Raw genomic sequence first — 14764 nt, 5'->3', positions numbered from 1 at the left:
TAGCACATGTTGTGTACGAACAAGTTGTCCATGTTGAAGGTACTGAGTTGCAGCTTGTACCAGAGGGGAACATAACATATGTTATGCAGAAAAATATTGTTGTAGGAGGTAAGGACGGATCTGATGAGCTATTTCCCCAGACTGGTGAGGAGATGCCCAGTACGAGTGATGGGTTACAGGAGGGGGTTCAGGTGGAGCTAGTCTCTCAGGTAGTGGAGATGTCCACTACGAGAAATGGGGTACAGGAGGGGGTTCAGGTGGGGCTACTCTCCCAGGTAGTGAAGGAGATGCCCAGTATGAGTGATGGGGTGCAAGTGGTGACTGTTGAGATGGATGTGGCTGACGGGAGGCAGGGGTTTGTGGCATCAGTTGAGGAGGATCAGGAGAAGTGGGTGACAGAAGCAAAATGACCAATTTTTACCTTTTACCAAAATTTTGCGTCACAAAGAATTTGAAGATGGATGTAAGGCAACTTGTAAGGGCCCCTATAATAGAAAATGGAGCAAGACAATGGTCGGCATTGGGCCAGAGGATGATGACTTTATGGCTGAACTGATCTACAATTATGGAGTGGGAAAATATCGCTTAGGCAACGACTTCCTCGGTTTGACTCTGCAGTCTAGCCAGGCTGTCAGCAATGCTAAGCTGCTTGGTTGGCCCCTCAATGAGGTTGGAAAGAGCCTCTATCTGGCTGAGGCCCTGGGAGGTTATCGCTTCTACCTAGTGGACAAAGAACAGCCTCCCAATGATCCAGTACAGAATGTGTGTCTGGCTGGGTCTGACCTGCAGAAATCAATACACTGCTGCTCCTCCCTTCTGGGGATGAAGGTGAAAGAGAGCAATGAGGAGAAGAAGACTGTGCTGAGGGGATTCACAGACACTCAGTGTAAACTACAGCTTCACAACATTGTTGGGACAGTAGATCATGGGACAGCCGGAGGGGCGGATAGCATTCTCCTGTTCACGTGAGCAGTTGGCATATCTTGAAGCCTTGATGACAAAAGGAAGCCATACAATCTTTACTGTCTTAGTTAGCCTGGACGCCCCTGGGAAGGCTTGGTTAGCCTGGACACCCCTGGGAGGGCTTGGTTAGCCTGGAAACCCCTGGGAAGGCTTGGTTAGTCTGGACACCCCTGGGAAGGCTTGGTTAGCCTGGAAACCCCTGGGAAGGCTTGGTTAGCCTGGACACCCCTGGGAAGGCTTGGTTAGCCTGGAAACCCCTGGGAAGGCTTGGTTAGCCTGGACTTCCCTGGGAGGGCTTGGTTAGCCTGGAAACCCCTGGGAAGGCTTGGTTAGTCTGGACACCCCTGGGAAGGCTTGGTTAGCCTGGAAACCCCTGGGAAGGCTTGGTTAGCCTGGACACCCCTGGGAAGGCTTGGTTAGCCTGGAAACCCCTGGGAAGGCTTGGTTAGCCTGGACTTCCCTGGGAAGGCTTGGTTAGCCTGGACACCCCTGGGAAGGCTTGGTTAGCCCGGAAACCCCTGGGAAGGCTTGGTTAGCCTGGACACCCCTGGGAAGGCTTGGTTAGCCTGGACGCCCATGGGAAGGCTTGGTTAGCCTGGACACCCCTGGGAAGGCTTGGTTAGCCCGGAAACCCCTGGGAAGGCTTGGTTTGTCTGGACACCCCTGGGAAGGCTTGGTTAGCCTGGAAACCCCTGGGAAGGCTTGGTTAGCCTGGACTTCCCTGGGAAGGCTTGGTTAGCCTGGACACCCCTGGGAAGGCTTGGTTAGCCCGGAAACCCCTGGGAAGGCTTGGTTAGCCTGGACACCCCTGGGAAGGCTTGGTTAGCCTGGACGCCCATGGGAAGGCTTGGTTAGCCTGGACACCCCTGGGAAGGCTTGGTTAGCCCGGAAACCCCTGGGAAGGCTTGGTTTGTCTGGACACCCCTGGGAAGGCTTGGTTAGCCTGGACACCCCTGGGAAGGCTTGGTTAGCCTGTACACCCCTGGGAAGGCTTGGTTAGCCTGGACACCCCTGGGAAGGCTTGGTTAGCCTGGAAACCCCTGGGAAGGCTTGGTTAGCCTGGACATCCCTGGGAAGGCTTGGTTAGCCTGGAAACCACTGGGAAGGCTTGGTTAGCCTGGACACCCCTGGGAAGGCTTGGTTAGCCTGGACACCCCTGGGAAGGCTTGGTTAGCCTGATGTCTCCTGACCCCTCCTGTCTCAGCCTCCAGTATTTATGCTGCAGTAGTTTATGTGTCGGGGGGCTAGGGTCAGTCTGTTATATCTGGACTATTTCTCCTGTCTTATCCGGTGTCCTGTGTGAATTTAAGTATGCTCTCTCTAATTCTTTCTTTCTTTCTTTCTTTCTTTCTCACTCTCTTTCTCGGAAGACCTGAGCCCTAGGACCATGCCTCAGGACTACCTGACATGATGACTCCTTGCTGTCCCCAGTCCACCTGGCAGTGCTGCTGCTCCAGTTTTAACTGTTCTGCCTGCGGTTATGGAACCCTGACCTGTTCACCGGACGTGCTACCTGTCCCAGACCTGCTGTTTTCAACTCTCTAGAGACAGCAGGAGCGGTAGAGATACTCTCAATGATCGGCTATGAAAAGCCAACTGACACTCACTCCTGAGGTGCTGACTTGTTGCACCCTCGACAACTACTGTGATTATTGTTATTTGACCATGCTGGTCATTTATGAACATTTTATAATCTTGGCCATGTTCTGTTATAATCTCCACCCGGCACAGCCAGAAGAGGACTGGCCACCCCTCATAGCCTGGTTCCTCTCTAGGTTTCTTCCTAGGTTTTGGCCTTTCTAGGGAGTTTTTCCTAGCCACCGTGCTTCTACACCTGCATTGCTTGCTGTTTGGGGTTTTAGGCTGGGTTTCTATACAGCACTTTGATATATCAGCTGATGTAAAAAAGGCTATATAAATACATTTGATTTGATTTGACACCCCTGGGAAGGCTACAGTAGAAGTGGTCATTTGGGCTGATTCAGATGCCCATGAGATCTGCTATGTTGTTTGAGTGTTCATTGTGTTGTGGGTTCGCAGACACAATAAAGGTTCTTTAAAACTCAAACTCTCTCTCTCTGTTTCTGTCTCCCTTTCTCTCTCTCTCTCTCTCTCTGTTTCTGTCTCCCTTTCTCTCTCTCTCTCTCTCTCTGTGTTTCTGTCTCTCTTTCTTTCTCTCTCTTTCTCTCTCTCTCTCTCTCTCTCTCTCTCTCTCGTTCTGTCTCTCTCTCTCTCTCTACTCCCCTTTCTCTTCCCTCTAACAGAAGAGAGGAAGATAATAGCATGTATTCATACCAGCTTCTTGCCTAACTGACTCATAATGAGCTAACAGCTTACAACACACACAACTGAGCGAGAAAGAGAGAGAGAAAGAGAAGAGAGAGAGAATATAGAGAGTGAAAGAGAGAGAGGAAGAGAAGAGAGAGAGAATATAGAGAGTGAAAGAGAGAGTAACCTTCTTTTGACAGGTCTTTGACGTGATCATAAATAGCCTATACCCTTCCTTTATTGCCACACAACATAGTGATTTGGTGTATTGCTTCAGTTTCTTGGTGGCTAGCTTGGAAACAACACTGATTTTGATTGAATGGATACAGCACATTCCAACTGCCGTCTGACGCCTCCACTTGTTTCTCATCTCCATGACGACCATCGCTTCATTCTCTCCTCTCTTCTTTATTCCTGTCTTTTTCTCCTCATGCTAATTAAGGATTACATCAACCAGCGCTCTGTTATTTACTGACCCCCACAATCCTAGAAAAAAAGAGTTCCAAATGGGTTATTTGGCTGACCCCATAGCATAAGCCTTTCTGGTTCCAGGTAGAACTCTTTTGGGTTCCTGGTAGAACCCCCTGTTGAAAGGGTACTACATGGAACCCATAAAGGTTTTTACCTGGAACCAAAACAGGTTCTTCAAAGGGTTCTGCTATGGGGACAGCCGAAGAACCCTTTTAGGTTCTAGAGAGCACATTTGTTTCTAAGAGTGTACCTGCTGCACACTGGAGATTTGAGAGGATTACATAGGTGTAGCCTCTTTCCCATCTCTGCCTCTCTCTCTCTCATCTCTCTCAAGCTCTCTCTATCTCTCTCTGTCTCTATCTCTCTCTACACACAACAGTACTGTACTCCAGTCATAACAGAGATAAACACTACAGTACTGTACTCCACAGTCATAACAGAGATAAACACTACAGTACTGTACTCCAGTCATAACAGAGATAAACACGACAGTACTGTACTCCAGTCATAACAGAGATAAACACTACAGTACTGTACTCCAGTCATAACAGAGATAAACACGACAGTACTGTACTCCACAGTCATAACAGAGATAAACACTACAGTACTGTACTCCACAGTCATAACAGATTTATATTTTTACTAAGAAACAAAGGGAGGAAGAAAGCCTGTACACTACACTGTCTCTGTCTCTGTCTCTGTCTCTCTGACCCCTCCTCACAAGAGACCAAACCTCCCCCACGCTCTGTAATGGATCAGATGGAGAGCGAGGGAAGAGCGGCAGAGAGGAGAGACCGCCACAGGGAAGAGAGAATGGAGGGAAAGAGAGGAACTGCTTCACTACGGTAATGAGAGACCTGGTGCTGCTGCACTCAGGCGTCTCTCGCTCTCTGTTTCCCTCCCTCCATCACTCCATCCCTCCCATTCTATGCCAGTCCTCAGAATAACTATTTAGCCTGGTTTGTAAAATAGGGGGAGAGGGCTGTGGGGGGAGTTTGACATTTGCAGAGTCAGTGTTGTGCACACACAGCCCACCTGCATCCAGGAAACCACCCTCGCCACCGAAAACAAAGACGTCCAAATGACTATCGCCCCGTCTCACTCACCTCGGTCATCATGAGGATGCTTCGAGAGACGGGTGGTCATGGCCCACATCGAGGCCAGCATGCCAGGCACACTGGACCCACTCCGATTTGCCTACCGCTCCAACAGATACACAGAAGATGCCAATTCCATTGCTATTCACATGGCCGAAACACATCTGGACAAGAGGAACTCCTATGTGAAAATGCTGTTCATTGGCTACAGTTCAGCATTCAACACTATTGTTCCCTCCAAGTTCGACACCAACCTCAGAGCCCGGGGTCTGAACACCACCCTCAGAGTCTTGGGTCTGAACACCACCCTCAGAGTCTTGGGTCTGAACACCAACCTCAGAGCCCTGGGTCTGAACACCACCCTCTGAGCCCTGGGTCTGAACACCACCCTCTGAGCCCTGGGTCTGAACACCACCCTCAGAGTCCTGGGTCTGAACACCACCCTCAGAGCCCTGGGTCTGAACACCACCCTCAGAGTCCTGGGTCTGAACACCAACCTCAGAGCCCGGGGTCTGAACACCACCCTCAGAGCCCTGGGTCTGAACACCACCCTCAGAGCCCTGGGTCTGAACACCACCCTCAGAGTCCTGGGTCTGAACACCAACCTCTGAGCCCTGGGTCTGAACACCACCCTCAGAGCCCTGGGTCTGAACACCACCCTCAGAGTCCTGGGTCTGAACACCAACCTCAGAGCCCTGGGTCTGAACACCACCCTCAGAGTCCTGGGTCTGGACACCACCCTCTGAGCCCTGGGTCTGAACACCACCCTCTGAGCCCTGGGTCTGAACACCACCCTCAGAGCCCTGGGTCTGAACACCACCCTCAGAGCCCTGGGTCTGAACACCACCCTCAGAGTCCTGGGTCTGAACACCACCCTCAGAGCCCTGGGTCTGAACACCACCCTCAGAGTCCTGGGTCTGAACACCAACCTCAGAGCCCGGGGTCTGAACACCACCCTCAGAGCCCTGGGTCTGAACACCAACCTCAGAGTCCTGGGTCTGAACACCAACCTCAGAGCCCTGGGTCTGAACACCAACCTCTGAGCCCTGGGTCTGAACACCAACCTCAGAGCCCTGGGTCTGAACACCACCCTCTGAGCCCTGGGTCTGAACACCAACCTCAGAGCCCTGGGTCTGAACACCACCCTCTGGGCCCTGGGTCTGGACACCAACCTCAGAGCCCTGGGTCTGAACACCACCCTCTGCAACTGGATCCTGGACTTCCTGACGGGCAGACCACAGGCTGTGAGGATTGGCAACAACACCTCATCCACACTGACTCAACACAGGGGCCCGTCAGGGGTGTGTCCTCAGCCCTCTGCTGTACTCCCTGTTCACTGCGTGGCTTTGCACGATACCATCTCCATCATCAAGTTTGCCGACGACACCACTGTTATAGGCCTGATAACCAACCACGACGACACCACTGTTATAGGCTTGATAACCAACCACGACGACACCACTGTTATAGGCCTGATAACCAACTATGACGACACCACTGTTATAGGCCTGGTAACCAACAACGACGTTATAGGCCTGGTAACCAACAACGACGACACCACTGTTATAGGCCTGATAACCAACAACGACACCACTGTTATAGGCCTGATAACCAACGACGACGACACCACTGTTATAGGCCTGATAACCAACAACGACACCACTGTTATAGGCCTGATAACCAACGACGACGACACCACTGTTATAGGCCTGGTAACCAACGACGACGACACCACTGTTATAGGCCTGATAACCAACGACGACACCACTGTTATAGGCCTGGTAACCAACAACGACGACACCACTGTTATAGGCCTGATAACCAACAACGACGACACCACTGTTATAGGCCTGGTAACCAACGACGACGACACCACTGTTATAGGCCTGATAACCAACGACGACGACACCACTGTTATAGTCCTGATAACCAACAACGACACCACTGTTATAGTCCTGATAACCAACAACGACACCACTGTTATAGTCCTGATAACCAACAACGACACCACTGTTATAGGCCTGGTAACCAACAACGACGACACCACTGTTATAGGCCTGGTAACCAACAACGACGACACCACTGTTATAGGCCTGGTAACCAACAACGACACCACTGTTATAGGCCTGGTAACCAACAACGACACCACTGTTATAGGCCTGGTAACCAACAACGACGACACCACTGTTATAGTCCTGATAACCAACAACGACACCACTGTTATAGGCCTGGTAACCAACAACGACGACACCACTGTTATAGGCCTGGTAACCAACAACGACGACACCACTGTTATAGGCCTGGTAACCAACAACGACGACACCACTGTTATAGTCCTGATAACCAACAACGACACCACTGTTATAGGCCTGGTAACCAACAACGACGACACCACTGTTATAGGCCTGGTAACCAACAACGACGACACCACTGTTATAGGCCTGATAACCAACAACGACACCACTGTTATAGGCCTGATAACCAACGACGACGACACCACTGTTATAGGCCTGATAACCAACAACGACGACACCACTGTTATAGGCCTGGTAACCAACGACGACGACACCACTGTTATAGGCCTGATAACCAACGACGACGACACCACTGTTATAGTCCTGATAACCAACAACGACACCACTGTTATAGTCCTGATAACCAACAACGACACCACTGTTATAGTCCTGATAACCAACAACGACACCACTGTTATAGGCCTGGTAACCAACAACGACGACACCACTGTTATAGGCCTGGTAACCAACAACGACGACACCACTGTTATAGGCCTGGTAACCAACAACGACACCACTGTTATAGGCCTGGTAACCAACAACGACACCACTGTTATAGGCCTGGTAACCAACAACGACGACACCACTGTTATAGTCCTGATAACCAACAACGACACCACTGTTATAGGCCTGGTAACCAACAACGACGACACCACTGTTATAGGCCTGGTAACCAACAACGACGACTCAGCCTCCAACAAGAGGTCAGTGAACTGGGAGTGTGGTGCCAGGACAATTACCTCTCCCTCAACGTCAGCAAAACAAAGGAGTTGATTGTTGACTTCAGAGGAGGGAACATGCCCTGATCCACATCAACAGGACTGCAGTAGAGATTCAGCGGTTTTAAGTTCCTCGGCGTCCACATCACAGAGGACTTGACATGGACCAACACCACCACTGCTCCTGTCAAGAGGCCTCAACAGCGTCTCTACTTCCTAAGACGGCTGAAGACCCCGAGTCCTCTCCAAATACTACTGCTGCTCCATCGAGAGCGTCCTGACCGGTTGCATCATGGCCCCTTTTATGGGAATTGCTCCGTGCACTACCCCAAGGCCCTCCAGCGGGTGGTGAGGACAGCCCAGTACATCACTGGGACCGTGCTCCCACCCATCCAGGACATCTCCTCAAAACGGTGCCTGAGGAAAGCCCGCAACATCATCAAGGACCCCACACACCCCAGCCACGAGCTGTTCTCCCTTACCGTCGAGCAGACTGTAACGGAGCACGAGTTCTGGTACCAACAGGCTCAGAGACAGTTTCTATCTACAAGCCATCAGACTGCTGAACACTTGAACTGGACTGACCACCTGCTCTGATCCTCCACACCTTGGCAGACATGCACTCACTCACGCACACACCCACACAGAGATATACACACACAGACATATACACACACACACAGACATATACACACACAGACATATACACACACACACAGACATATACACACACAGACATACACACACACGGACATACACACACACAGACATTTACACACACAGACATATACACACACAGACATATACACACAGACATATACACACACAGACATACACACACACAGACATACACACACACAGACATACACACACACACAGACATACACACACACACACACACAGACATACACACACATCACAACTGCTGCTACCAGACTTCTATTCTGATTGCTAAATACCGCACAATGTACACACTTAACCCTCACCCCCCCCTTCCCCAATAGAGAGAGAGCTGGATGGATGCTCTCACTGTGACCTCTAACCTATAACCCAGCGTTTCCCAAACTCAGTCCTGGGGCTTCCCCTGGGTGCACGTATTGGTTTTACCTCTGGTACTACACAGCTGATTCAAATAATCAAAGCTTGACGAATAGTTTATTGTTTGAATCAGCTGTGCATTGTCCTCCTCTCATCCCTCTCTCCACTCCTACACTGTCCTCCCTCCTCTCATCCCTCTCCACTCCTACACTGTCCTCCCTCCTCCTCTCATCCCTCTCTCCACTCCTACACTGTCCTCCCTCCTCCTCTCATCCCTCTCCACTCTTACACTGTTCTCCCTCCTCCTCTCATCCCTATCTCCACTCCTACACTGTCCTCCCTCCTCCTCTCATCCCTCTCTCCACTCCTACACTGCCCTCCCTACTCCTCTCATCCCTTTCCACTCCTACACTGTCCTCCCTTCTTGACTTTTAACCTGTTTGGGACGGGGGCAGCATTTTCATGTTCGGATGAAAAGCGTGCCCAGAGTAAACTGCCTGCTACTCAGGCCCAGAAGCTAAAACTGTTTGAATGATGTCTGTGAGTATAACAGAACTCATATGGCAGGCGAAAACCTGAGAAAAATTCTGACCAGGAAGTTGGAAATCTGAGGTTTGTAGTTTTTCAACTCATTGCCTTTCTAATATACAGTGTAAATGGGGTCATGTTGCACTTCCTAAGACTTCCACTAGATGTCAACAGTCTTTAGAACCTTATTTCAGGCTTCTACTGTGAAGGGGGAGAGAATAAGAGCTGTTTCAATCAGGTGTCTGGCAGAAGGCCATGAGCTGGTCACGCGCGTGGCCATGAGAGCGACCTGCGTTCCATTGCATTTATAAAGACAAATTGTCCGGTTGAAACATTATTGAAGATTTATGATAAAAACACCCTAAAGATTGATTCTATACATCAATTGACATGTTTCTACGAACTGTAATATAACTTTTTGGACTTTTCGTCTGAACTTTCGCCTGGACTTGCCCGCGCCTTGTAAGCTTGGATTTGTGAACTAAACGTGCTAACAAAAGGAGGTATTTGGACATAAATGATGGACGTTATCGGAAGAAAAAAAAACATTTATTGTGGAACTGTGATTCCTGGGAGTGCATTCTGATGAAGCTCATCAAAGGTAAGTGAATATTTATAACGCTATTTCTGACTTCTGTTGACTCCACAACATGGCGGGTATCTGTATGGCTTGTTTTAGTGTCTGAGCGCTGTACTCAGATTATTGCATGGTGTGCTTTTTCCATAAACTTTAAAAAAATCTGATACAGCAGTTGCATTAAGGAGAAGTACATCTTTAATTCTGTGCATAACATTTGTCTTTTATCAAAGTTTATGATGAGTATTTCTGTAAATTGATGTGGCTCTCTGCAAATTTGCCATACATGTATTGTGTAACATGAAGTCCTATGAGTGCCATCTGATGAAGATCATCAAAGGTTAGTGATTAATTTGATCTATATTTCTGCTTTTTGTGACTCCTCTCTTTGGCTGGAAAATGGCTGTATGTTTTTTGTGACTAGGCTCTGACCTAACATAATCATATGGTGTGCTTTTGCTGTAAAGCCTTTTTGAAATCGGACACGATGGGTAGATTAACAAGAAGTTAAGCTTTAATTTGGTGTATTGCACTTGTGAACGTATGAAAGTTAAATATTTCAAAAAATATTTTTGAATTTCGTGCTAGCGGAACCCCTAGTCTTAATTAAAACAATGTGAACCCTATAAGGAAAGCATTTCTTTTGTTGAGGTTACATTGTCAGAACATACCCTTTTCTTATAATATTCATAGATTACTTATATAATTGATATATTTTGCCTACAATACGTCATAGCATTTACACAGTATGTAGGAAGAGCACCATAATCATGTTTTTAATTGTGTATTTCATTGTGTATGTCGACGTGTTTGTCATTGTGTATGTCAGTGTGTATGTCAACGTGTATGTCAACGTGTTTGTCATTGTGTATGTCAAAGTGTATGCCATTGTGTATGTCAGTGTGTATGTCATTGTGTATGTCAGTGTGTATGTCAATGTGTATGTCATTGTGTATGTCATTGTGTATGTCAGTGTGTATGTCAATATGTATGTCATTGTGTATGTGCGATGTGCACGTCTACAGGTGGCCACTTCGTCTGCCCCTTCTGCGGCTTCGTTGTTTTGGATCGTCTACTGGAATTAGATCCATTGTCCTGGGTGGTGGTTTGAACAGATGATCCGCTTCGGGAGTCGTATTCCTGATCGCAATGTTAGTAAGTTGACGTTGCTCTTATATCCAATAGTTCTACCCGGCTGTATGTAATAAGACTTAAGATTTCCTAGGGTAACAATATGAGAAATAACACATAAAAAACGAAATACTGCATAGTTTCCTAAGAACTCGATTTGAGGCGACCATCTCTGTCGGCGCCATGGTATAATATTAGAGCAACAATTAGAGCATGAATGTTCTCCAGTCTTCTATCCAATTAGAGCATCAATGTTCTCCAGTCTTCTATCCAATTAGAACATCAATGTTCTCCAGTCTTCTATCCAATTAGAGCATCAATGTTCTTCAGCCTTATATCCAATTAGAACATCAATGTTCTCCAGTCTTTTATCCAATTAGAACATCAATGTTCTCTAGTCTTCTATCCAATTAGAGCATTAATGTTCTCCAGTCTTTTATCCAATTAGAACATCAATGTTCTCCAGTCTTCTATCCAATTAGAGCATTCGGACCACCCATCCCGGATCCGGGATCATTCTCATCAGAAACGCTGACTAGCATAGCCTAGCCTAGCGCCACAGGGATATCATATAATATAATTTCATGAAATCACAAGTCCAATACAGCAAATGAAAGATAAACATCTTGTGAATCCAGCCAACATGTCCGATTTTTAAAATGTTTTACAGCGAAAACACAACATATATTTATGTTAGCTCACCACAATAGCCCAAAACAGAACGCCATTTTTTCACCGTAAAGATAGCTTTCACAAAACCCACAAATAGAGATAAACTTATTCACTAACCTTTGAACAACTTCATCAGATGACAGTCTTATGACATCATGTTATACAATACATTTATGTTTTGTTTGAAAATGTGCATATTTATAGCTACAAATCGTGGTTTTACATTGCCGCCATGGTCACAAATGGCACCAAAATGTCCGGAGAAATTTTAGACAGCCACGTAATCTAACAGAAAAACTCATCATAGACTTTGCTGAAAAATACATGTTGCACATATAATTAAAGATACACTGGTTCTTAATGCAACCGCTGTGTTAGATAAAAAAAAAAAAACTTTAGTAAAAAGCACAGCATGCAATAATCTGAGACAGCGCTCAGCCATTCTCCGCCATGTTGGAGTCCAAAGAGTCCACAAAAATACAAAATAACATCATAAATATTCCCTTACCTTTGATGAACTTTCATCAGAATGCAGTGCCAGGAATCCTAGTTCCACAATAAATTGTTGTTTTGTTTTAGAATGTCCATTTCTTCTGTCGAATTAGCAACTTTGGCTAGCATGGTGTAGCTCACGTGTCCATTAAGATTTTACGCATGAACGAAAAATTCTAAAAGTGATAATAAAAGTCGAATAAACTGGTCAAACTCAGTTGAGAATCCATCTTTAGGATGTTTTTCACATATATATCCAATAACGTCCCAGACGGAGCATTTCTTCGTGTCTACCTAACGCATTGCAGACAAAGATATGACAAGCCCTAAGTGCGTAGCCAAATACTGCCAATATGGCTGACCTCTCACTCCAACGACTCTCATCCGGTCCCAGAGAAGGCTAGACACTTCATTCCACGTTCTACTGCCTGTTGACATCTAGTGGAAGGCATATGAAGTGCATACAGATCCATAAATACAAGACAATTGAATAGGCGAAGCCTTTCACAGAGACCCATTTCAGAATTTTCACTTCCTGTTTGGAAGTTTGCCTGCCAAATGAGTTCTGTTTTACTCACAGATATAATTCAAACAGTTTTAGAAACTTCAGAGTGTTTTCTATCCAATAGTAATAATAATATGCATATCATATGATTTAGGACAGAGTACGAGGCCGTTTAAATTGGGCACAATTTTATCCAGAAGTGAAAAGGGCGCCCCCTATTTCCAAGAGGTTTTAATGTTCTCCAGTCTTCTATCCAATTAGAACATCAATGTTCTCCAGTCTTCTATCCTATTAGAGCATTAATGTTCTCCAGTCTTCTATCTAATTAGAGCATTAATGTTCTCCAGTCTTCTATCCAAAGAGAACATCAATGTTCTCCAGTCTTCTATCCAATTAGAGCATCAATGTTCTCCAGTCTTCTATCCAATTAGAGCATCAATGTTCTTCAGCCTTCTATCCAATTAGAACATCAATGTTCTCTAGTCTTCTATCCAATTAGAGTATTAATGTTCTCCAGTCTTCTATCCAATTAGAACATCAATGTTCTCCAGTCTTCCATCAAATTAGAGCATTACTATTCTCCAGTCTTTTATCCAATTAGAACATCAATGTTCCCCAGTCTTCTATCCAATTAGAGCATCGGTGTCCTCCAGCCTTCTATCCAATTAGAACATTAATGTTCTCCAGTCTTCTATCCAATTAGAGCATTAATGTTCTCCAGTCTTCTATCCAATTAGAACAGTCATGTTCTCCAGTCTTCTATCCAATTAGAACATTCATGTTCTCCAGCGTTTGATCTCCTGATCTGCTGCTTCACAGCAACACCCACAGGACACAGGCATCCTATTCCCCACCCCACAGCAATGGAGATGGACACTCACTAGGCCGACCATAAACACACAAACATGCACACACACGTGCTCCAATCACACAATCTCATAACACACAAGCACATGCACGAAAAACACACACAAACACCCGCACATTTACAAACACACACACATTTACACAAACACACACACATTTACACAAACACACACACACACATTTACAAACACACACACACACTGCTCTAAGCACACATTTTAACACACACACACACACACACACACCCCCCGGCCATACTACAGAAGCCAGTTCCAGGAAATGGCCCTCCTCCCCTCCTCCCCTCCTCCCCACTCTCCAAGTGCTGCCTCTCTCTCCCCAGGACTAGAAAACTAAATGAACAAGAATTATTTGTTTGTAAAGGCAGAATGTGGAGAGAGTAAACACACAATGTGCTTCAGCCTAACACAGTGTGTCAGCTGAGCTCTGAGTCTGCAGGCTCCTAGCTAGAGACAGTCACACCATACAAATAGCAGGCCCAGGGGCCAAAGCACTGCTCCACCACAGCTACCACACAAAAATGAAGAATATCTTGAAATACACCGCAAGAGAGGGAGGGTGAGAGAGACTAGAGAGCGAGAGGGAGGGGGAGAGAGAGAAAGGAGAGAGGAAGGGGGAGAGAGAGTAGAGAAAGAGAAAGAGAGAGGGGGAGGAGGATAGAGAGAGAGAGAGAGAGAGAGAGAGAGAGGGGAGGGGGAGGGGGGGAGGGGGAGAGAGAGTAGAGGGAGAGGGAGGAGGATAGAGAGAGAGAGTAGAGGGAGAGGGAGGAGGAGGGGGAGGGGGAGAGAGTAGAGTGAGGGGGAGGGGGAGAGAGTAGAGTGAGGGGGAGGGGGGGAGTAGGGGGAAAGAGAGTAGAGGGAGAGGGAGGGGGAGAGAGAGAAAGGAGAGAGGAAGGGGGAGAGAGAGTAGAGAAAGAGAAAGAGAGAGGGGGAGGAGGAGAGAGAGAGAGAGAGAGAGAGAGAGAGAGAGAGAGAGAGAGAGAGAGAGAGAGAGAGAGAGAGAGAGAGAGAGAGAGAGGGGGAGGGGAGGGGAGGGGGAGGGGAGAGAGAGAAAGGAGAGAGGAAGGGGGAGAGAGAGTAGAGAAAGAGAGAGGGGGGAGGAGGATAGAGAGAGAGAGAGAGAGA

General features: G+C 47.2%; 1 pseudogene; it reads left to right on the top strand.

The window, feature by feature from the left end:
- The first annotated feature begins 435 nt into the window (after positions 1-435).
- LOC139572246 (glyoxalase domain-containing protein 4 pseudogene) lies at positions 436-2977 on the top strand (annotated as a pseudogene).
- The last annotated feature ends 11787 nt before the right edge of the window (positions 2978-14764 follow it).

This window comes from Salvelinus alpinus, chromosome 4 (assembly GCF_045679555.1).
Source record: "Salvelinus alpinus chromosome 4, SLU_Salpinus.1, whole genome shotgun sequence".
Lineage (NCBI taxonomy): Eukaryota > Metazoa > Chordata > Actinopteri > Salmoniformes > Salmonidae > Salvelinus > Salvelinus alpinus.
The sequence above is the reverse complement of the archived record's forward strand: the minus strand, read 5'-3'. Positions and strand labels throughout refer to the sequence as shown.